General features: G+C 39.2%; 1 long non-coding RNA gene across 1 annotated transcript in view; it reads right to left on the bottom strand.

The window, feature by feature from the left end:
* Positions 1 to 19,916, bottom strand: part of LOC122794345 — a 587,167-nt gene extending 567,251 nt beyond the window's left edge. Inside the window, exon 1 of the long non-coding RNA XR_006363634.1 lies at positions 19,849 to 19,916. This is a non-coding gene — a long non-coding RNA (uncharacterized LOC122794345). The remainder of the gene's footprint in view (positions 1 to 19,848) is intronic.
* Between the last annotated feature and the right edge of the window lie 4,409 nt (positions 19,917 to 24,325).

A 24,325-nucleotide genomic window follows, 5' to 3' on the forward strand; every position in this document is an offset into this window, starting at 1 on the left:
GGTATTGAGAGACTCTAAACAATTTTTAATTGATTTTTATGAATGTATAAAGGACATTACAATTACAATGGAGTACATTTTCGTCACTTTTGATGTAAAATCTCTTTTTACTGTAATTCCCAATGAACTGGGATTAAGTTATATTACAGAATATTTGAAGCAACATAGTGACTATTCTGCTGTATCCATTGACTTGATTGTGCATTTTCTAGAGCTAGTACTGGGGAATAACTTTTTTATGTTTATGAATAACATCTACAAGCAAAGAGAAGGCATAGTTATGGGCACACCCTATGCCAATAGCTACGCAAACATGTTTCTTGCATATTGGGAAGAACATGTCCTATTCTGTAATGATATGTTTAAACAACATGTGATATTCTATCGACGTTTTGTCGATGATTTTTTTTTTACTTTGGAAAGGCTCTTTGGATGAACTTCAATCTATGTATACTATTATGAATGATCTTACATCATACCTTGAATTTACTATGCACTATTCATTGTATAAAATTTAATTTTTAGATTTATACATTCAGAGGCTAGATAACAATCTCATTAATACTGGGGTACATCGGAAGTCATGCTATACAAATACCCTTCTTTATAGATCTAGTATGCATCCGCACTATGTTTTTAAAAATATTATGAGAGGCCAAGCTATTAGAGCCTCTAGGCTGAACCCGTTAGATGAAGGCTTTGAAAGTGAATTAATGGGTCTTAAAGGTAGATTAACTGACAGAGGATATAATACTACTGAAATTAATTTAGAACTAAATGATATATACCAATTATGTTCCTCAAAGGCAGAACCTTATTTTGGGCCTAGAAATTTTAATGATAATTTTGATAGAAGTATGAAGCATAAAGAACATGTTAAATTCTCTACATATTATTCTTCTGATTATTCAGAGCTTAGGGAAGTGATTGGTAAATACTGGGACATTCTACATGTAGATAATGACCTCAAGCAGATTGTTGGGGATGAACCCAAATTTCTATATAGAAATAAGAATAATTTAAAAAGAAGGCTTTGCTATCCTACGTCTAGCTGTAAAGATAAACATGAAGGTTACACTAAGCCATGTGGTAACTGTAATTTTTGTTCACCTATTGACAGTACAATGCATTTCTTTCATCCTGATTTGCAAACTACATTTAATATATATGCTCAAGCTGACTGTATGACATCACATGTCGTATATTTAGCTATCTGTCAATCATGTTCCTCATTCTACGTAGGCAAAACCAATCGCCCACTGAGAGATCGAATGAGGGAGCATGTGTATCATATGAAAAAGGGCACTCTACATAATGCACTGGCTAAGCACTTTATAACCCATGATTCTGAGCACACATTTTTATTCAAAGTATTGGAAGTAATAGTCCCTAATCCAAGGGGAGGTGATATAAAAACCTATACTGAAGCAAAAGAAACAGAATGGATTATTCTGTTGAAAGCTGATAAAGACCATGGGCTGAATGAAAGAGCTTCAATTAAACCAAAATTGAGACAAAGGAGAAATATTAAATAATATGAGTTTTTATATGTTCATTTTTATATGTTCATATTGTGTATTTTTATTTAGCACATTTTATTAAGCATGCTTTACGCAATGTTTTTATGTGCTTACAAGTGCTTGAATTAGCATATATATATATTTGATGATTTTATGTAATGTCTTTTTAAAAGCTATAATTAATAGATTGCTTAAGTACTTAATTAGTGCACTCAGAGAAGTATATATTACAGAGACTTTTATTGAGTATGTGTTGGATCTGAAGAAGCTACATAGCGAAAGTGCTCATCCTGTCTGTTTTCCTGTCTATTTTGGATTAAAGCTGGAGTTTTTACATCATATCCCTTTGGATTTTTTTCATTTGGTGATTGGTTCCTGCTAACGCTGTGGTTTACCTTTGTTCAAGATTATTTTCAATATCATAATATAGATAGAGACAAGATAATGTCAGACAATGCTACACTGTAAAAGTGACAGCACAGTTAAAAATTCAGATCCTATATATAGAAGAGTACATTGTGTAATCAGTTTGAGATTGCATATGTTTCATACGGAGATGGCAGCTTGCCAAGCATATCAGCTCAGATTACAGCTAGCCTACCAAGCTGAATTAAAGACAGTGCTATCCATTTAATGCATTACAGTTTACTATTTATCAAAAAAATGTAGACAGTAATAGCACATTCTTGCAGCATTCAGTATTAATAAAAAGTTAAATGATGACAGCTAAAGAAATGGTTATGGTGAATCAGTGTGTAGAGTTTCACTCACTGAACAGTATGTTAAAAATATAAGGGTCACAAGACAAATGTAAAAAGTTCAACAGTTAAAACTGATTGTATATAGGTGAAAACATGCACAGTCTTACATTATTACTTTGATTTTCATTTAAAATAAGTTCAGAAACTTAATACAACTATCAAGTTAAATGCAATTGCTAGAGCTAAGACCTTAGAAAAAGCTGTCCATTTAATGGTAAGACAGAAACAGATTATGGCAAGCATCAGATGCCAGTAATGAAATTTTTCCTGTAAATACTAATATTGTAACAGTAAAACAGATTTCACCAGTCCCAGCGGTTATTCTTTTTTGTATGTAAAAAAAACAGTGTCCTAAATACTGGACATGGAAACAAAAGCTTGTACTTAGCTCCAGTTGTTTCTAATAAAGCTAAACAGGTTACTGATTTAAATAGATTTTCAAATACAAGGCAAACCACTATGGTTAATGACTAGACAAATGATGTAAGTAATGTACAAAGTTCGAGCCCAAAGGATAATCAAAAGTATGCTGTAGCTCAGGTTACTGTTGCCAGTGACATACCAGATTTTCAAAATATGTATAAAGGTTATGATAGTTCAGCACCAAATCAGTTGGTGTATTTGACTTTATTCCAGGTTAAAAAGGACAGCAAACCATACATTTCATTACTCATGACAGTTTTTATGCTATCAGGGTTTAAAAGGTCAAAGGTTATCACAGTTAATAGCAAATCTTTGGGGTTTGGATTTTTAAATAAAGCCAATCAGCCTGGAAAGAGAATGACAGCAGAATCCATGTTACATTCCCAGTGTGACAGTACCATTTTGGAAAATTACATTATGTCAAAATTAAGTGTTGTGTTAAAATTTAATGTAAAAAATCAGTTTGTCTACAGCCTTGCGAGAGTTTTATTAGCAGCAAATGTTTATTTCATGAAGGAAAATGTAAATAAAGACAGTACAGCAAGCAATGCTGCCAGTTTATAGTTGTTAAAGCTGCATTTCATGCAGAAAATGTAAACAGAGTCAGGGCAATAAGCAACACTATCAAATTTAAAATGCAAATGTTATTTTAAGGACCTGATACTAAATACAATCAAACAAGAAATGAATAGAAGAGGTTTAAAAGGCCTAACTATAAAAAGGACACTTCAACATTAAAGCAGGCCTTCCTTTACTTCAGATGTGTTTCAGATATTTCTTCAATGTTTGTTTAAAGTTAAAACAATCAAATATGTATTCATGTTTCAGGTTCATGAAAATTGTATAGCAGCAGCAGCAGTTTTCAGTCTATCTGTATTCAGATAAATTTCAATTTATTTGTGTTCAAGTAACACTGTCAAAATGTTCTCATGTTTCAAACAATTGTACAATATTATTAGTTAGGATATAACATGCACCAGTTTCAGTTAAGCTTTTATCTGTGTTTAGTTAATACTGGCAAAAGATATTCTTTTGGTTTAGTCAGTTTCCAGAATATACACAGCTATTTTTAAATGTTCAGTAGATGCTAATGTAAACATCAGTCAAATTTCAGAATATGACATTCATATTCAGTTATGTGTTCAGTATAGTACATATCAGTCAAATCTTACTTCACATTATTCAGTCATTAGTTAAGGGTAAAGTGACAGACTTATTTGTAACAAGCTTATTACATTATTCAGTCATTACTTAAGGATTAATCATCATCAGCCCCCTTTTTCCCATTTTTCTACATGGGGTTGGGGTATCATGTTAACTGTCGCCAACTCTCTCGATTCTGTGCCACACTCCTGCCTTCGTCAACACTCATGCCTGATTGCTGCAGATCTTCTTTCACACAATTCAGCCACCTCTTTGCTGGATGTCCTTGCTTCCTTTTACCTTCTTCCTGTCTGTCCCAAATTTTCCTCACCAGATTGTCTTCTGCTTTTCTACACATGTGCCCAAACTACTGTAATCTATTCTCTTTGATCTTTTCTGCAATTGGAGCTACTTTGGCTTCTGCTCTTATGTCCTCATTTCTTTATCTGTCCCACAGTGTGTATCCTACCACCTTTCTCAGGCACTTAATTTCCATCACTTCTAGCTTCTTCAACTGTTCTGTCTTTACTGCCCAGGTTTTTTTACCATACAGTAGTACTGGTCGCACCATTGTCTTGTACACCTTGCTTTTCAGCTTCTTTGGCATTCATCTGTCATAGACTACACCTGATACTCCATGCCATTTGGCTACAGCCCCGCTTATTCTAGCTTTGACCTCTTCATTCAGACTACCCTTCTCCTCAACCACTTCTCCCAGATACTTGAAGTTGATTACCTGTTCCACTATCTTCCCTTCTATTTCTATTCTCAGTTTCTTCTGATTTCCCCAATTTGCTGCCATTACCACCATCTTATCTGTGCTTAGTTTCATCCCGTGTGCCTTCAGATTTGCATTCCATTCTCCTATCCTTTGCAGAAGTTCTATCTCAGAGTCTGCCAGTACTGCCACATCATCTGCATACAGCAGCTTTGTTGATCTGTCCTCTCCAACCTGTTTCCTAATGTAGTCCATCACCAGTATGAACAGCAGTGGGCTCAGAACTGAACCCTGATGTACACCCACTCCCACTGGGAACCCCTTTGTGAGGCCGAACACTGTTCGTACTTCAGTCACTGGGTCCTTGTACATAGCCTGCACTAATTCTAGCAATGTTTCAGGGACTTCAAAACACTGCAGTACTGCCCAGATTAGCTTTCTTAGGATCTTGTCATATGCTTTCCCCAAGTCTAGGAATGCCCAGTTGGACTCTGTCCTCATTTTTAGCTTCTTCTCAAGTATCTGTCTCAATGCAAACATTGAGTCAATTGTGCTGCATCCTGATCTGAATCCGAACTGCTCATCTCCCATCTTACATTCTACTACTCTGTGTATACGTTTATCAATCACTCTCTCCAGAGCTTTCATGCAGTGTGGTAGGAGTTTGATCCCTCTGTACTGCCCACAGTTGTGGATGTCCCCTTTGTTCTTGTACACTGGCACAAGTATGCTTATTCCTCCAGTTATCTGGGATGCGTCTTCCTCTCCACTTTGCTATTAGTACCCTCAGGAGCCATTTCTCCCCTATCTCACCCAGCATCTATATCATATCTGCTGTCACCTCATCTGAGCCTGCTGCTTTCCCTGACTTCATCTTCTTTAATGCTGTTCTTACTTCTTCTAAGGTGGGCTCCTATTCTTCTCTAAGTGTAGGCTGTTTCTGGGGCAGTACAGCTTCTGTGGGGTTTTCTTCCTTCAGAAGCTGCTGGAAATACTCCTTCTATCTGCCTTTGATGTCCTGTGGACAGGTAAGCAGGTTGTTGCTGGCAACCCTTACGAAGGGTGTCTGACTATCTTCTTTATCTTTCTGTCTTTGCCTTGCTACCTGATATAGTTATTTTGTGCCACTTACTGAGTCTATCCATGAGTTGGTAGAGTGCCTTTGATGCCTTATTCTTTGCTATTGCAACTTCTTTCTTAGCTTCTTTGTTAGCCAACCAGTAGTCCTTCCTTGCCTGGTCAGTCTTTTCCATATCCTATTTCTTCCAGCACTCCTTCTTTCTTTTGATGACTTCTTGGACTTCTGCATTCCACCGCCAGCTTTCCTTATGTACCTTATTTCCATACCTGGTTCGGCCACATATCTTTTCTGCGGTCCTAACACATGCTGTTTTTTGGTGCTGCCACTCCTCTTCAGCTCCACCTATTTCCTCCTCTTCTTGGGGTGCTACAGCCCTGAGTAATTCCTTGAACTGCTGTACTTTCTCTCCAGTCAACTTCCAGGTCTTCAGCCTGGTCTCTGTTGACCTTAGAGCCTTCTCTGACCACTGCTTGCAGCTGATTGTGGCAACTAATGGTTTATGCTGTGGGCTGATTGTTTCACTGGGGATGACTTTCCAATCATGGATTCTACCCCAGCCCTTTTTCCTTACTAGGAGGAAGTCTACCTGTGTTGCATGTTGGCTACTCTTGTGTGTGATCTTGTGACTGTCTCTCTTTCTGAAGCATGTGTTGGCTACTATCAAGCCATTTGCCAGAGAGAAGTCTAGAATGGCTTCTTCTTTATTCCTGTTACCCCACCCATGTGTGGTCCCAGGCAGTCCTCAATATGTGCATTCAAGTCACCCATTATCAACACCAATTCATGTTGTCCTGCTTTCTCTGGTAGGTCCTGGAACTGCTGTCCGAATGCATTATTTTCCTCACAGTCACAACCCTGCTGTGGAGTATATGTTGAGATGAATACTGCCCTATCATTACACTGGAGTCAGATTGCCATGAGCCTGTCATTAATTCTGATGATATCCTTCAGTGCCTTCTGAAGCCTCTCTCTCACCACAATTCCTACACCATTTCTAGCCTGTCCCCCACCTGAGTAGTAGAGTCTGGATCCCAAGTCAAGTGACTTTGCTGGACTGCCCTTCCATCTCATCTCTTGGATACATAGGATGTCCAGCCTCCTCTGTATCATCATGTCATCCACTTCCAAGCTGCATCCTGTCAGTGAACCTACATTAAGTGTAGCAATTCTCAGTTCATGTTTGGCAGGTAACCCAGGCTGGGCAACAAGACACCGGCCAGCCAGTAGCTTATTGGGCCAGGACTGCTGGGGTTTATGGCTGGCACACACTGGCCAATAGGGGTACATATACCTCTCCTTCCGTTAGCAAGGGTCCCTGGCATGGGTAAGAGTAGGCCAGGTCCTCATCCCACTTATCACCGGTAACTACCCATACCCATTTTTGGCGACATTAGTCAACATGACCGAATCACCTAGAGCCATATTTTACACCGTTGAGTTGCTAGCCCTGCTATGGCACACAGTCTGTGATCCGTGTTCTCCTATCTTGAGGATACTGCACACCACAGTAGATGCCCAAAGTGGTTGGTCTGTACAACTCTTCCCCCTATAGGGCACCATATCGAGTCTGTGCTGCTCCCCACAGCTCCATTCATTGGTGAGATTGAGATGGAAACAGCATGTGTTATGGACATAGGAGAAACCCCATAGAGAAACAGGGAGAACATGCAAACTCCAAACAGCCATTGGTCGGAGTTCAGGATTGAATCTTGTACCTTGTGCATGGGAGGCGAAGACCTTAACCACTAAGTAATCTGTGTGCGTAATGTAAAAGTAACAGAATTATTTTTTGTTACAGGCTTATTATTTAAATAATAGATAGTGATAGTAATAGTCAAGGCATTGTACATTTCAGTCAAATCTCAAAATACTTTACATTATTCAGTCATTAGTTAAGGGTAAAGTAACATAATTATTTTTTACAGGCTTATTAACATATTATTTAAATAATAGGTAGTAATAGGTATTCAAGGCACTTAAAGCATAACAGGGCAAGCTTAATTTGTTAATTAGTTTAGAGATTACAATTTACAAATTGCAGTGCACTTTACATTAGTCAGAAATTAAGGACACATACAATGTAAAGGTATAGACTTAAAATACAGAAAGTATAGGTTTTAGTAAACTATTACAGCTCATAAATATTCATAAAAGTTAAAAAAAAGTAAGTACCAATAAATAAAGCATACAGACACAAGTTAACACAAAATATGGCAATTATGCTTCAAAACCACTTATAAAGTTATCTTTTTACTGCAGATTTCAATTAGTCTTCAGAAAATAGCCATTATGTTTGATAAGCTATACAATATGTGGCAGAAAAAAGCTGCCAAGGAGGAGATTTCCTCTATATCCAATGCAGTAAAAGAAAATTAAGGTAAAAGATATAGGTGAGCCAAGTGGGCTCAATGGTTAAGGGAAATCTGGCAAAAATCCAAGACATGCAGGGAGATGCTACTAAAAGGGCACAATGCAAAGTTGTCAGTCCAGTCCTGGGAGTAAGGTTGCAAGCATGTAAGGTTGTAAGCAGCTAATAAAGTACAACCATCAGCTCCTAAGTTATGCAGGTTTTCAGGAATTTTGGCCTATCATAAAGTATAAATTAAAAAAAAAACTTGGTTGCAGAGAGAGAGAGAGAGAGACAGTTTCAGAAAAAGCATGATTGTTGTTGTTGTTGTGTCTTTCGGCTTTTCTCGGTTAGGGGTCGCCACAGCGGAACTCCGGTCCGCTAATGATTGGTAGTTGATTTTTACGTACCAAGATACCAGCCCTGATGCACAACCTTCAACAAAGGTATGCCCATTCACGCATGTCTTCATGTAGAAGACGCTCTAGCTGAGAATCGAACCGGACAGCGTCTTACTGTGAGGCGATAACGCTACCATACAGAATACAAATAAATTTTGCAAGACCGCTTCCTCCAGCAAAAGGGGGTTAAGATCAAATCATAAAGTTAAGAGACATGAATCTAAACAGGCCATAAATGCTCAAGTGACGCCTAGTGGTCAAAATTAAAATTGCAAGTTTATTCATATCATAAAGTTAATTCAAATCATAAAGTTAAAAGACTTCAATCCAAATAGGGCATACATGCTCAAGTGATACCTAGTGCCTCATCTTTGTTCAGTATGCTGTTAGATGTGTAATACATTAGTACCCAACAGTATCTCAATAAACAGTATTCTTCCTTTGTCTCTGCTGCACTGTATGATGCTATTTTGTTTATGTACTTGCCTTTTCTATGTAACTGCTTTTGTACCTTTTTTAATACACACGTATTATTCTGCAGATAGCATAGATACATAAAACTGTATCTAGTTACTAGTGTACACCCTATCAGTAGCACTGTGTGTCACAATGGCAATATTTCTATTAGTACACATTTGTAAAAGTGCTAAAGCAATCTCTTTAAGAAAGAAGAAGTAATCTATTTGCTTATGTTCTCCCTTTACTCAAAAAATAGCTCACTATTGTATATTAAACCTCATCCAACCCTCTTCATATAGACTTGTCATCCTAGTTACAACTCACATGCCATATGAAGCTGCAGGACCAGGACATTAAATGAACTGGGGGCATATCTGTATAGTATCTAACCATGACATTAGGTAAGTGTTATAATGCTTCCAGTATAATGTTTTCATTCATTTTTGTTCAGTGGCACTTCAACCTGTGACTATCCCTGGTATTCAGAAACAATGAGGGTGAGATCCCAGCCAGTCCTCCGCTGTTTACTATGCATGCGCAATGAGCCCTGCTGCATATTAAGAATGAATGTAGCTTGGCGAAAGCACATGAGCAACAGCTCATTAAATACCCTTCTTGTAGTTTGGACTGTGGGAAGAAATGTGTAGGGAAGAACAAGCAGCAATTGTACTCATCTGCCAGGCATGCACTGCTATGCTGTTCTGTGTGACCTTGTGCACACAGTAGTGGCAAGAAAAATACTTTATGTGGCAACCCTAAAGGGCCATGAAGCTTGTGTGCTAATCAATTGTTGACTACATTTTACACATACACACACACACACACACACACGTATATATATATATATATATATATATATATATATATATATATATATATATATAGGTTTACTATAAAAAATTCGAAAATAAAAAAAAAAGTGTACGGAACTTCGAATTTTAACATCGGAAATGAACATTTCCGTATGCACCTAATGTCAAAAACAGCTGTTAATTGTCGAAAATGTCACTCGCGACATTTTCGACAATTAACAGCACTCCCACCCTTCCCTTAACTCCCTACCTAACTAGCCTACACTCATATCTATGCAGGGGGGAAAGCCCTCCTGTGCCCCCCACACCCCCCCTAACTTAATATTCCAACTCCGAGATCGCACTACAGTGAGGAAAGGGATGTATTTCCCTAACCGCACTGTACCGCGATCCCCTTACATGAGTGAACGTTATAATTGCGAATGCACAGTCCATTCACAATGATAATGTTCGCTAATGTACCCTGCCGAACTATGAAGTGTTCGAACATATGTTGTTCGAATACTTCACAGCTGTGCAAGTGCACGGCGACATACTGATAGTAAACTATATATATATATATATATATGTGTGTGTGTGTGTGTGTGTGTGTGTGTGTGTGTGTGTGTGTGTGTGTGTGTGTGTGTGTGTGTGTGTGTGTGTGTGTGTGAGGAGAAAGTACATTGGAGAAGGTAGTAAGGGAAGTAATAGGATGGTAATAGAGTTAGGATTAGTGTAGGTAGCAAGGGCACACAAACAGACATATAACACTGACAAGATTGACAGAAGAGGTGCGGACACAATCAGAGATGTGGAAGACAATGGATAAGGACACATCAGACACACAGAGGAAAAGCAATGTGATGGGGATGACTGTACAACCAACAGAAGTGGGCATAGACTCAAAAGGGAGGGGAACACCAGGATGAGGGATTGGTGTGGTGTACAACTGTACTCCCTCCTAGCTGTGATACAGTGGCAGATTATTCCCCTAGCAAAGACTCCCTTACCACTAGGTCCTGGCTTGGATGTTAAAGAGATACAACTCCACATGTTACCAGATGAGGGTTTTAATCCATCTGATTTGGGGATCTAGCCACTCATCAATAATATCCCCCACCATCTCATCTGGAAGCTGCTGGGTAACTTATTTGTCACATACACATTCACAGTAGTTTTAATTAAGTGTTATTACAGCATCTACATTAGCAAGGTCAGTGGCAGTGGCCACCACTGGTGATTCTGGGAAGGTGGAGGTGAATTTGACAGCTAACAACACTAATGTATATAATGGAAAGGATAGTTAGAAAGAGGATAGGGGAGAAAAAAATATACATAAAGTGAAAAAAGTCAGGTATAACATAATTAGTGTCAAACTACTTTACCAGTTTTATAGTACAAAAGTCATGAAACAAGCACCTCACTATAACAACAATATGCTTATATATGCAACTCCTAGAAAACTAGAACCCACAAGCTTCAGCACTTGTAATGTCAAAACTTACTATGTATTCATACTGAGTTACAGTAATGGTCAATAAATCACCTTTAGGGAAACACACAGTAATTGTGTGTCACATACTTGTAGAATGAAAGACTAAATGAGGCAACAACATACAACCATTAGGGAACGTGAACTCACAACCTTCATCATCTATAAAGTCAAAAAGCACTTAATTTGCATGCTGAGCGACATAAGTGAGTGTTACATAACTGTCAGGAATGGTAACCATATAAAATCTTGGGACCCTCTTTTCCATTGGTTCATTGGAGATTGCTAGGCTAATAACTCAAGAGCCCTTACAAGCCTGCCAGTTTTACCCAGATTTTATAAAATTTTCTATTCCTAAGGGAATGATAATTATGGTTGGCAAGCAAGGTTTTGAAAAATCTTACAGATAGCCTCTGTCCATAAGGGACATGGCCACCACTCCAGGATTCAATTTGCTTTTTCCCATTGATCTCAATTATGCTTGAAGATGGTCAGACAAGAGCAGTGTTTCACATGAAAAGGAAGCTTATTCCAGAGAATGGACAATCTCTGGGACCCATATCTGTTTCACCAGCATGATTTATTCATGTTAGAGATTAAGTTTAGAACTTTGGAGCAGGTAAACCTCATGCAGTTAGTTTTGTGAATATGCAACATTTCCATCAGGACTGGATCAGAGACTACCTTGTAGGTCAGGTATAGTTCAGCCTTCAGTAATTGGTAGGAAACTGAATACCATGATATACTTTTAACTGGTCCATATATAACATGTTGGTTATACCCTGTATTTTTTTATGAGAATCCTCTAAGGATGCTCCAACTGTTGCAGGTGCCTGGCAAGATGCATGCCAAAAGGTACTCAAATATTGGTCTGATGAGGGCCGAGTACAGTGGTGTTATGATATCCTTAGATCTGGATGCTATGCCATTATTTATAACCTGAGCCACATAGAAGGATTTCCTCGCCAACTTGGACACATGGTTGTCAAAGTTCAGACTACTATCTATCTGAGTACTGAAATTGGGAGAATGGCATAATTATTAAGGTGTTTACCTTATAGACACAATTTGCAGGGTTTGATTCTCATATGGGGTAATTGGCTAGGCCTAAAATGGCCCACAAGGGCAGTTAGCCTAGTAGTAACCTATGAACCTATGAACCAGATCTCTCACCACTGTGTCCACTCTTGGGGGTGATATCAGTGTTGTGATTTCCAAGGGTATTTGATTTCCTAGTGCATATTTTTATGCACTTCTTCACATTTAGTTTGAGGCCATGGTTCTGACACCAATAATTAGTCCACATTACTTCTTTCTGTAGGATATCAGCATCGTTTGGGGAGTCAGTGATTGCTCCCCAACTTGTAGTGATCAGTAAACTTAGCCTAAGGCCATCTACATTTGCCCTAACATCTGAGAAGTATATAACAAACAAGAGGGGCCTCAGCACTGGTGACTGGCCTCTTGCTGGATGTGGATTCCCCCATTCTAATAACATATGTCCTATCCATGAATCATTTGGCTATCCATCTGGTGATGTAGAGGTTTATGCAGAATTTTCGAAGTTTATTGATAATACCTGAGTGGGGTATTGTGTCAAATGCCATGGCCAGTCAAGGTAGGTGGTATGCACTGGCTTACCTTGATCTATGTCCTTGGTGACCTTCTCAAAGAAGTCCACCAGACTGAGCAGTCAGGACCTGCCCCTGACAAAGCTGAACAGGTTAAGGTCTAGAGTCTGGAGATTTCCTGTGTTGTTGTTAATCAGGTCAATGATTATCCTTTCAATAACCTTGCATAAGAGGCTAGTCAGGCTTATTTTTCAGTAGTTGCATGGGTCAGTTGATGGTCTTCTTTGTGCAGAGGGATGACTGTTGCTGTCCTCCACTCTACTGGGACAAAGCCTGTCTAGAGACTGTGGTTAAATAGAGATCTGAGTGGGTCTGCTAGGTCATGTTTCACACTGTTTAATAGGCAACCCCTGGGATTCAATCAGGGCCCATTGATGCCACATTTCTAGCTTTAGAGAATGCAATGATAAACTGTTATTTGTGATAACAGGCAAAGGAATGGTAGGGGGTATCTCCTGGGGAGTGATTGGAGGTGATGAGGTGGTGAAATGTGAGCTGAATTTATTGGCCAGCAGATTTGCTACTTCTGGTTGAGTTTAGAGCCAACTCAGCACATTCTTGAGTGTTTCCTTTAAGATTTTGGACATAACAATATTGCTTTGCAGTTATCCTTTGCTTGGAAGGTTATTTTAGTCTCATATTTAGCTTTTGAAGACTTGCTAGTTCCTTGATTTCCCTGTTGAGACTAATGAGGGATTTGTTTCTCTGTTGTGCCCCCTCCCACTTATTTCTAGACAAGAATTTCTTCCTTCTGCTGTATAATCTATTTATGCCAGGGGGTCCACCAGGGAGACTTGTTTTTCCAGGTAGACCTGGGCTTGGTTCAGTCAGGTACTGCCATTTCTACGTAGTTGTTTAAGTGGTTGTACAGGCATTTGTGTATACTTCTACAAGGGGCTCCATGTTTTTGGGGTTGGGGATGTTTAAAATTAGCTGTGGGGGATGGGAGGGTGGCCTAATGGTTAAGGTGTTTGCCTTGCAAACACAAGGTGCAGGGTTTGAGTCTCACAATGGATAATTGGCTAGGCTCAAAATAGCTTGCAAGGGCAGTTAGCCTAGCACTAATCTATGAACCTATAGTGGGAGGGTGGCTTAATAGCTAAGGTGTTTGCCTTACAAACACAAGGTACAGAGTTTGAGGATCATAATGGACCTCATAAATAAAGACATAGGGAATTTGCAGACTTTGGATCCATCCCAGTTTGGCTTTGTCAAAGGCAGATCATGCCTTCTAAACTTGGTTGACTTTTTCGAAACAGTCACCAAAGCCATTGATGAGGGAAAGGCAGTCCATACAGCCTACCTCGATCTGGCGAAGGCCTTTGATACAATACCCCACTCGGGTATCATTGAAAAACTCATCAGCTTAAATGTTAACCCATACATCACAAGATGGGTTGCAAACTGGCTGAGTGACAGAACCCACAGGGTCAGAGTTGCTGGCGCCATGTCAGACTCAAAGCCTGTCACAAGTGGTGTACCACAGGGCTCAGTCCTGGGCCAACTCTTGTTTGGCATCTACTTTTCCGAAGTACAAGCAAACACAGGAGGGTTATGGCTGACAAAGTTTGCAGATGACTGCAAACTGGGCGCCATAGTAGAAAACACATCTGACACAGATATCCTTCAGAAGGGTCTCACAGAAACGGATAACTGGTGCCAGAGCCATGGCCTAAAGTTAAATGCCAAAAAATGCATAGTCATACCCTTCGGGAAAAATAAGGTTACCCCTAGCTACCAAATAGGTGGCAATCCACTGAGTACAGAAGAAGTTATCAGGGACCTGGGGACCCAGGTTGATAGTAGTCTGTCATTCGACACCCATGTAGCTAAAGTAGTTAGGAAGACCTTCTACATTGCCCACCTTATCATGAAGGGATTCTCATCTAGATCAAGGGAGGTCATAGTCTCCCTATACTCATCACTCATCAGACCAATGATTGAGTACAATGCCCCATTCGGAATGTATCTGACCCGACACTTGCAGCAGCTGGAGAGGCCACAAAAGTTCCTCACCAAAAGGATAAAGGGTCTCAAACATCTGTCCTATGCTGCCCGACTGAAAGAACTCCAGCTCTATTCAGTCACTTACCGCTTGCTCAGAGGTGACCTTTGCCTAACATACAAGGCCATGTCAAACCCAGATTTGATGAATATGCTTCACCTCACAAAATCTAGATCTGTCAGAGCCACAAGGGCGTGAGACTTAAACCTCGACATGGCTATTAATAGGACGTGCTGGAGGGATAGATTCATCACCCAAAGACTCCCTATGCTGTGGAATAAAATCCCGGTATATGTGAGGCAGAGCACCTCGCTGGCCTTGTTCAAGAGAAATCTTGACCAATGGATGGGAGATCACAGATATACCCCAGGGATTACCTCAGTGTCACTGCTCAACAGAGGCACAGCAAAATAATGGGTATAGTTCCCCATACTAAAGGGGTGGTGTAAGCCACAAAACTATGGGCTAGGCTTGTAAATGCCCTTGGGCAGATAGCCTAGTATGAACCTATGAACCTATGAGCTATGCTATCACTTAATAGAGGGTAATTTGCTTGGAAAAATTCTTGACGGTTTTAGGGTTTGATTGGGGTTCTACCCTTACATTTATTTCAAAGGACACTGATTTATGATTCAATCTTACCAATGAGGATATTACACTGGGGCGGGGGGGGGGGGGGTTGCAGCACTCCCTCATGTTGGTAGGTACTATGCCAAGGATATTTGAGCCCCTAGTGGAAGTGCAGTCCAGCTGTTCCAGAACATTTACATTGATAAAGTCCAGGAATCTCTGAGCTTGCATGTTAGTGGCAGTGTATGGTTCCCAGTTTTTGGAGGGGTAGTTAAAATCACCCATGAGTAGTTTGTTTCTATGATGATTCTAGTAACTTCAAGTATGTGAGTGGTTTTAATGGTTCATTGTTGGGGATCGGAAGCTAGCAGTAATATGGTGGGGGATTTTGACTATGATCAGCTGGACATGGAGCATCTAAAGCAAGTCATCCTGCTTGACCAATCTTAAAATTGCTTAAATTGTTTTTTATGTAAATGGAAATACTGCCTCCTTTCATTTTTTGCTTTTCATAGGGCAGTCTGAATGTGTGACAGGCATTGCAGCCTTGCACTGCTGGGTACTTTCTACAACATTGAACCACATCTCTGTAAGAGCACAGAATTCAAAATTCCCCGGGGTAAGGAGGGCTTCCAGGGAGTGCAGTTTGTTGTTAAGACCCCTAGCAATGAGCAAGGGAACAGCACAATCTAGATACTACAGTGGATGGCTTTAGATGAGCGGGTTCAATGTGAGGCTCATTACCGCCTGTGACAAGTACTCAGAGAGGTCTATCGTGTCTGTCTTCATATAGTCCAGGGAGGTATGTCTCAGTTCATTCAAACCCACATGGACTATGATTGAGTCATACTGGTACTTGTAGTTGAGTGACTTGAGTGTCTGCATGATCTCGCAAATCATGGCCTCTGACAGACAACTGACTGTAGCCTTCTCTTTATCCAAACTGGTGGGGGGAGTGTCCATGTGTCTCACAATGGAGTTTCCTATGACCAAGATGTTTGAATGTGTGGTATTTTGCCTTAGGGACTTGCTTATGTAGACACTTTGATGCGTAACTTTATGTGCAGTGGTTGGTGTTGACTTGGTTTTGTTTCCATGTGGTTTCTGAAGGCAGCATATTATAGGACACTGAGGTGTTGGTAAGTGACTACCTCTGCATATGTGGATTTATGTGTCAAGACCTTATTTAGTGAGGGAAATGATGTGTGTATGCTGACAACCTGTTTGTCATTTGATTTGTCAGTATGTGAGAGTCGTGTCTCAATTTTCATAGTTTAACTACATTCCTCACCTACTGTGCTTGTTTGTTTCAGGATTAAGTGGTTGTTAGTATACATGAGACAACTGTTACATTGCCTCAGGATGCCTGTGTCCACCAGGCTAGCCACAGAGATAGCAGGAAAGTTTCTATCCATGGTTTTAGTTTTTCAATATGGGTTTAACCAGGGAGAAGTGTGGGTAAATTTAACTGGACTGGGATGATAGCACACGAATAAAGAATGGGTGCTGTACTCAATGTGACCTTCAGCTTCAACAAGGTGATGCTGCTCTGTGCGCAACTTATATTCTCCTAGAGCAGCAGGGGGACTGTTGCATGTTGCAGAGATAGTTATGCTAAAGGAAATTTTAACTTGAATCTGCTGCATCTAAAGCCTGTGTCTTTAGAGATCACTGCTAGACACCATTGTGCATTAAGCAGCTTAGCGCAAACACTGGGCTTACACAGAATCAGAAAAACAAGTTTACAAAAGCAAGACCTACAGACCAATCAGGAAAATGCACAATAAGCTTTCAGCCAGCAACCCCCAACTGAGATAGGTTTGCTACTGTACACTTCTACAAGAGTCTAGTCATAAAACTCTCTTAATGTAAAAAACTTGGTTTTAGAGTTCAAGTACAGAGAAATCACACAATATAGGTACTACAGTCCTGTAAAACTAGCAGACACAATGTAACTAAGTACAATAGCAGCAGTGGAAACAGGTCAGCTTTCAAACTTGACTAAAGTGTGAGAAAATGTAACAAATAATACAGGATTCTTATGAAATACTGAAAATAATAATCAGCAAAAGTCCAAAATGATACTTATTTTTATTCTGTTTAGCAGCAGAAGGCTTTAGATGTAGCAGATACTCTCTAACTCATACAATGTAGCCAAACCAGAAGCAGCTCTGACGAGTTGTTCACAAACTCACACAAACGCTGAGCTTATACAGAATCACCAAAACAAGTTTTACAACAGCAAGGCCTACAGACCAATAAGGAAAATGCACAACAGGCTTTTAGCCAGCAGCCCCCAACTCAACAGGTTTGCTATAGCACACTTCTGCCACAAGTGTGCATTCAGAAAGCCTTCTTGATGTAAAAATGCAGTTTTTATAGCTCAAGCGCAGAGAATCTGCACAATCCAGATAATACAATTCGGTAAAACTAGCAGACACAATGTAGTTAAATACTACAGCAGCTGTGGAAACAGTTCAGCTTTGAAACTATAATAAAGTGTGAGAAATGTAACAAATAATACAGGATTCTTAAGAAATACAGTAAAACTAATCAGCAGAATTTCAAAATGATATGTATTTTCATTGTTTTAGCGGCAGATGGTTTAGATACAGCAGATTCTCTGCAACTCTCAGGCAAAGAAGCCAAACCAAGAGCAGCTCTGAGGAATAGATGTGGAGACTAAATGGCTGAAAATCCAGACTTAGACATACAAGTACAGTATTGTCATTTTTCAGAACAGTCCCTTTTCTCCGAAGTATGGCAATCTCAGGGTTTGTATATATACATTTGGGCATGTGGGGTGCAAGACCCTCACATCGGGGGTGCAGAGGACCTTGCCCATATGCAGAAAAGACATTTAAATGAGAAGAATGATATTTGAGATTCTCTCTTCTAATGCATTTTCAGTCTTTTTTTTATATGTTGGAACTCAATGTTTCAAGTTCCGACATTTCAGTAGGGAGCCCTTAGGTACACAAAGAAAATCCTTCAGGGAAAACACAGGAGTTGTGCAGCATACCATTGCAGAATGAAAAAATAAAAGTGACAACAAGGAATCCTCAGGATACCACCTTTGGGATCTAAACTCCTTTTTCAAAGCTATAGTTGGCATTGTAATATTTTGTAAAAATAAGTACTTCAAAATGTGTGACCTTGCTTAAGCGATGGATGGAATTCATAATGGTGCTGTATATAATATAAAAATAAATGAAGGCAAGCAAAATAATAAACACAATATATGCATGTACTAGAAAGGAGGGGTCTATATTACCATATCGAAAACCTGTTTCAGCGAACACCACAAGACCGACAAATATAGCATGAACTACAGTAACTGCAAATGTTCAAAACCGCGAAAGACGAAATGTTGAAGTGTCATGATTGGCCTATCTGCGGTATAGCTCTGTAAGGTAAGTGTGCGATAGTTACGGACCTTAGGGTTAGAGTGCAGGTTAAGGTAAGTACATAGATAGGGAATGTATGTAAGGTTTAGTGTAGGGTTAGAAGTAGGGTTTGGTTAGTGTATGTATGTGTTTTATTTATTATGTTTGGGTAGGTAGTATGTAGTGTGCAGTGGTGTTGACCAACTATGACGGTTTGAAATTTGAAAATTCACGGTTTAGGGGGTTCGGCATATTTGTGGTTCACGCTATACGTGCCGGTCTTGTGGTGTTTGCTGAAACGGGTTTTTGATCTGGTAATATAGACCTAAAAGGGGAGTAGCAAGCAGTGTGGAGGGAGACAGAAGTAAAAATATGATGAAAAAAGAAACTACTGTGCACTTCATACTATTATCAAGTTACACGTAATATACTTCAATGAGTAACTAATACACTTCTCAGTTTAACAAGGCAGTTAGCATAGACAGGAGGAGGGGACTAAAGCCACAGTCATCATCAGCTGCATTATGAAATGGAAAGAATCAATGTGCTGAGCTACTCGGACAAAACAACTGGTGTTTGTAGTCCAAGTAACAGTAATTTGATGTCTGAGGCAAATGTACGTATACACACAAACCATGTTTCTCAGATGTACATCCCCCTCACAGGTACTATAAGTGAAGGCATCAAGTATACTGACAAAACAGTATCTGTGACTCAAATGTCCACCCACAAAAATATTGCTCATACATATTTCTCATTTCTAATCTTGCAGTTACAATAATGAGACAGACACCTCAAGTTAAAGATTATCAGAGGGCATGGGGGATAGAACCCACTTGCATCATCACAATGTAGGAAGCATGGCCTTAACAATGTTTGAGGCACTTCCTCATGCAGATGGAAGAATTCACACACACACACACACACACACACACACACACACACACACACACACACACACACACACACACACACCAATAATATTCAACAGTCATATTGCTACCTTTAAACTATGGAAGCTATCACAGAAGCATCAGCAATTTATAAGGGCTATACTGTATGAAAATGAGTCTATACTACTTGTAAATTAAAACTTATAATTTTTGAAGCAAGTACTCACCCTGGCACTTTCTCTTTGGTGCTCCAATATCCTGCTGTACAGCTGTCTATTCTCCAAAATCTCTTCAGAGGCTACAGAGGAAAAAACAGTAGTGTGTAAGATCTATGGATGCCATACACTGGCAGGTTGCATATGTAACATAATTTCTACTTATAGTATATAGATGGTGTCTGGTGTCTAACTTCTTATGCCCATTGGCTTGGGTAGTCATGATTACAGACAGCGCCTCAGGTCACTATAATAGTGACAGTACTGTTTTCCTATGTATGTGATGCTAATGGCATGAGTAACAGCCTGGTTTAAATAATTCCAGCTTCAGTCTTAGACTAAAGCCAGTGATAGCCCTCCTGCAGGAGTCTCTGTGAGTAATCCTTATGGAGAAAGTTGAGAAAGATTTTTGTCTGCTCTGCATACCAACTGTCCTGGAATATCTCATGTCCTCTCAGCCTCACCTGTTAGAGGTGAGGTGTTATCCATGAAGCCAGTGCAGCACTACCTGCACTGATGGTAGTCATTATGGCCATGGATAACAATGGATAACCTTGGTGCTCCTTTACTAATTCCTCATCTGACTCTTCCGGTCATGTTGTCTCACATGGAAGAACCAGAGGGAAAATGGCAGAGAACTGACTACGTGGCTGATGGAGGGCTAAGCTGATACACATGCTGTATTATTATGCTTCAAATGGCACTTTAGGGTGTGAAATATGGCAATCTTTTATCTATGTTTATGCTTTTAAGAAAGCAGACATTACAGTGACTCCACTTGCATGAGGTTTTATGTGGAACTACTGATTCCCCCTAAGGTCATGAAGTGAACTGCACATGCGCAGTGCAATCCACAGGGACCCAGACATGTGCATAGCATCAATGACATTTGGACACAATGCTTAGCATGTTTTTTCATCATGTAAACTGAGAAATTCATAAAAATAATAATTACTTGAGTCCTAATTGTCACAATCATCACATCCAGATGTGTTAATCTGCACAATATTACAAGGAAGGGAGACACAGAGTCTGATTGTACCACAGAAGAACACATAGAGCAGCAACTTCTGAACTTGCAGCAGCTGTAACAGTGTGGATTTGTTAAGGCAATGTAAAGCTCCACTTGTTAAGGCAATGTAAAGCTACACTTGTATAAGGTAAATAATACTTTTTGCAAGTATATTTTGTCAAATTTGATTGCTTTTATCTGCTGTTGTACTTATGGACATAATTTGAAATAAATTGGTCACTAATTGCATTTTGAGAAGGGGTATTTAGGAGTGACTGAAAGTGTATGGCAGTTGTTGGGCTGAAAGATAATTAAGGGTGCATATCCTACATCCCCAACAAGATGGCCCAGACAGAAGTCATGCCTAGCAAACTGTTGATATAGGTCATAGGTGTACCATGTGTACCATATGTGTAAGTCATGACTCCTGCCTGTGTGGCTGACAGACTAATTGTAGATTATACCTTGTGCATTAAAGACCACCTGCCACTTCATGGAGTGATACCAATCATGGTTCAGGTACCTCCTTCCCAGTCCATCAGTGGGGCCCGTATTTCAATGTTGGTACAGTCTATGGCCCCCTGTACATCATGGAAATGGGTAATATCATAGCAATCCCACATGGTATTGGATATCACAACTGTGATACATAGGAATCATATACGCACCCTGACATGCTGATGGATGGTTGTGATGGAGTATAGCCATGGTTGTAGTATGAGCAGTTAAAGCAGGCTGTGAAATACTGGTTGGGAGCTGTTGTATTAGGAAGTTTGTTGGGAGCTGGAGGGGGTAAATGGTCTTTTTTGTTCTAACTGCTGGTAGCATATGAAATAAATGACCTGCAGTAAGCTTTATAAACTACAAATAAAATAAAATAAAATATAAGGATGACAAAAAGATGGAAAAATGCAAAGGAAGGTTGGAGGAAATTGAAAAAAATCAAGCTATCAAAAGAATAATGGGTAAATAGCATTAAAATGCTTGACAAGCTGAAAAGTGTACTGGGATTGTCATATGTATTGGTTACACAGGTGGTACAAGACCCCTTTGCACTTTAAAAAAAAAACTGGGTATGGAAGTTATTGAGTATTGGAGTTGTGGCAGTAGGTAAGCAATGTTTATATACATATTTTTGGAATGTAGAGAAATTTGACATTACAGGGATGAAGTTATTCAGGAATGGAAACACCTTTTTGGAAAGAGTGTATTGAAATTGGAAAGTCTGTGTACAGGGTACAGGTGGAGAGTGTAAAGGTTTGACAATTTTAGGAAGAGAAATAATATTAATTTTTAGAAGGATGATTCAGAAGTCACATAGCTAAAGCATGGAAACGGGACGCCCTGGAACTATATTGATATTAGGAAAAATGATATCAGGGCATAGTAAAGAGTTTTATGTGCACAGAGACTGAGAGAAAGAAAATCCAAAGTTAGCAAAGGTTGGTCTGAGGTTAGGATGCATTATAAGAAAAAGAATATACTGACTGGGATAAATCAGGGTATGTAACTTTGGGAGTGGTATATATTTATCACGGGGGGGGTTACAAAATATGGAACAATTTTTATTTATAAAATAAATAATACATGTATTTGTATATTATAATATAGATTACTTATATACTATTATATAATAAAGTTATTACACCTCTGATTTGAAAAGCATATGGTTATCCAAATGTTGTTATCATTTTTTGCTTTGTTTGGAAACTATTTAGAATGAATTTGCTTTTGCTTTTGATGTGTTGGCATATTTTAAACTTCAAATAAAACGTATATATAAAAAAGAAAATGATGGAGTATTCTCAGGACAGATACCTGAGATACCACCACTGTATCCCTAATAGGTCAGTGAAAGGTCCCTGAAGCTAATATAAGTAAAGCCACACTTACTGATACATACTTCATGACCTCAACAGGGCTGCAGATGACCCATGTCTGCAATTTGTTATATGATGTCTCTCTCCACATGGTGCTGGTTCAAAATGTTGGGAGTCATGGAGTCCACGAAACATTAAATGTGATTGGATAACTATGGGCCTCAAGGGGAATGACAGTGTGCACCACTGACAAAGCAGCAGCTGTAGGACCCTCTTGCAGTTACACATTTACTAGTGTTGCGGCAACCCCTAACATTACTTCACAACTCCCTTAGTCTGAACAAAAACATTAAACCACGTTCAAATATGCAGTGAGTGCAGTCCCACTGCATGGCATTTTTATGTTTAGGAATCACTCCGTTTTCTTGTATTGCCTAATTTGCATACCCCAAGACACTCATTGCAATAATTTTGTTCACTATGTCATATATGGCCTTTAGCATAAACTGAGCCTGACCATGCTGCTTGTTATTCCCAGCTTGCATCGTGTGTTTCTGCATCACACACACCATTGTGCATGGCCACTCTTCACACACATTTGCCTACCCCAATGTAGGAAAGTTTTCTGACTCCAGACCTATATCTTATCAGGTTTCATAGCATGCTAACACTTTTACAGTATAACATTTCCTGAAAGGTGACAAGAAAATAACTTCTTTAAATTTCCTCTTCTGACAGTCGTGTACAGTCCCATCATGGAAATTCTTGAAGAAGGCTGATTAAAATAAGAACTGAAAATATACATTAATAATATGAACAAGCACTTGCATTCATTTTGATGGATGCAATCTCGCAGTGTTCAATATTTTTGTATGATGCTTCAACATAATTTTCATAGTGCCATAAAATATAGTGATTAAAATTTTTATTTATTTTTTTTATTTTACATTTGTTGACTGGGCTAGTCTAGCTGGATATATGTCCACTTTCAGTAGAGGCCCGGGGAGAAAAGCTCCAATATTAATTACAAAACAAGTATTATTGTGACATAAACATATTATTAATTACAATGAAATTTAACATAAAAAATGCATTGAGGTGAAAAGGGAAAGGTATTAGAGATATGAGGAAGAAAAAGAATAGAGAAGAAGTGAGAAAGAAATAAGAAAAAGAAAAGACGAAAGGGTTAGTCTGGGTTAGTACAGTATATTTTAAATTATAAAATATTCATCAATACAACAATATTTTTTCATCTCACAAGAATGTGTAATGTTGGGTATTCGTTTGATATTCCAAGACCCATTAGTGCAATTCCAAGAATAGCAAGACAGAATGATCAAAAATTCAGACTTACATATAGCAATTCCAAAATTGTTATTTTGTGAATTCCCTTTTCTCTCAAGTATGGCAATCTCGGAGTCAGTATATAGAAGTTGTGTGTGTGTGTGGGGGGGTGCAGTGGAACTTGACCTCATGCAAAAAATAACCTTTAAAGAGAGCAGCAGAGCTGAACATTTACTGTTCTTCTGTATTTTTGGACATTTTTTCTGTAATTCCAGGCCTCACACTTAAAACTCACAAGTCACAAAATTACAATATGGAGACATACAGTTGGCATGCCCTCATTGCCTTGATGGATAACACCCGCAGTTCAGCT

This window comes from Protopterus annectens, chromosome 2.part1 (assembly GCF_019279795.1).
Source record: "Protopterus annectens isolate FY-2018-M chromosome 2.part1, PAN1.0, whole genome shotgun sequence".
Taxonomy (NCBI): Eukaryota; Metazoa; Chordata; order Ceratodontiformes; family Protopteridae; genus Protopterus; species Protopterus annectens.